A 304-nucleotide genomic window follows, 5' to 3' on the forward strand; every position below is an offset into this window, starting at 1 on the left:
CATCCTGTCCCCCCGTCACCGCTTTCACCCTGTGCTGGCCCATCAGGATGGAGCTGAACCGTCTGCGAGGTCCCTGCACGTCCCGGGTGTGTCCTTGCCCTGGGACCTGCGGTGACACCGGTTCCCACTACGGCACAAAGCTGCTCCGGGCAGCGCGGAGGCTCGTGCCCTTCCCCAGCAGTGCCCAGCGATGCTCACCCATTGCCACCAGCGCTGGGAGGGACCCACCACCCCACGGTGGGACAGGACCGTCTCCAACCCTCCTGTGGGAGCTCCTCTGCCGGGGGAGCTGCTCCCCAGGGGG

This window comes from Fulmarus glacialis, unplaced genomic scaffold (genome assembly GCF_000690835.1).
Source record: "Fulmarus glacialis isolate BGI_N327 unplaced genomic scaffold, ASM69083v1 scaffold30049, whole genome shotgun sequence".
Taxonomy (NCBI): Eukaryota; Metazoa; Chordata; class Aves; order Procellariiformes; family Procellariidae; genus Fulmarus; species Fulmarus glacialis.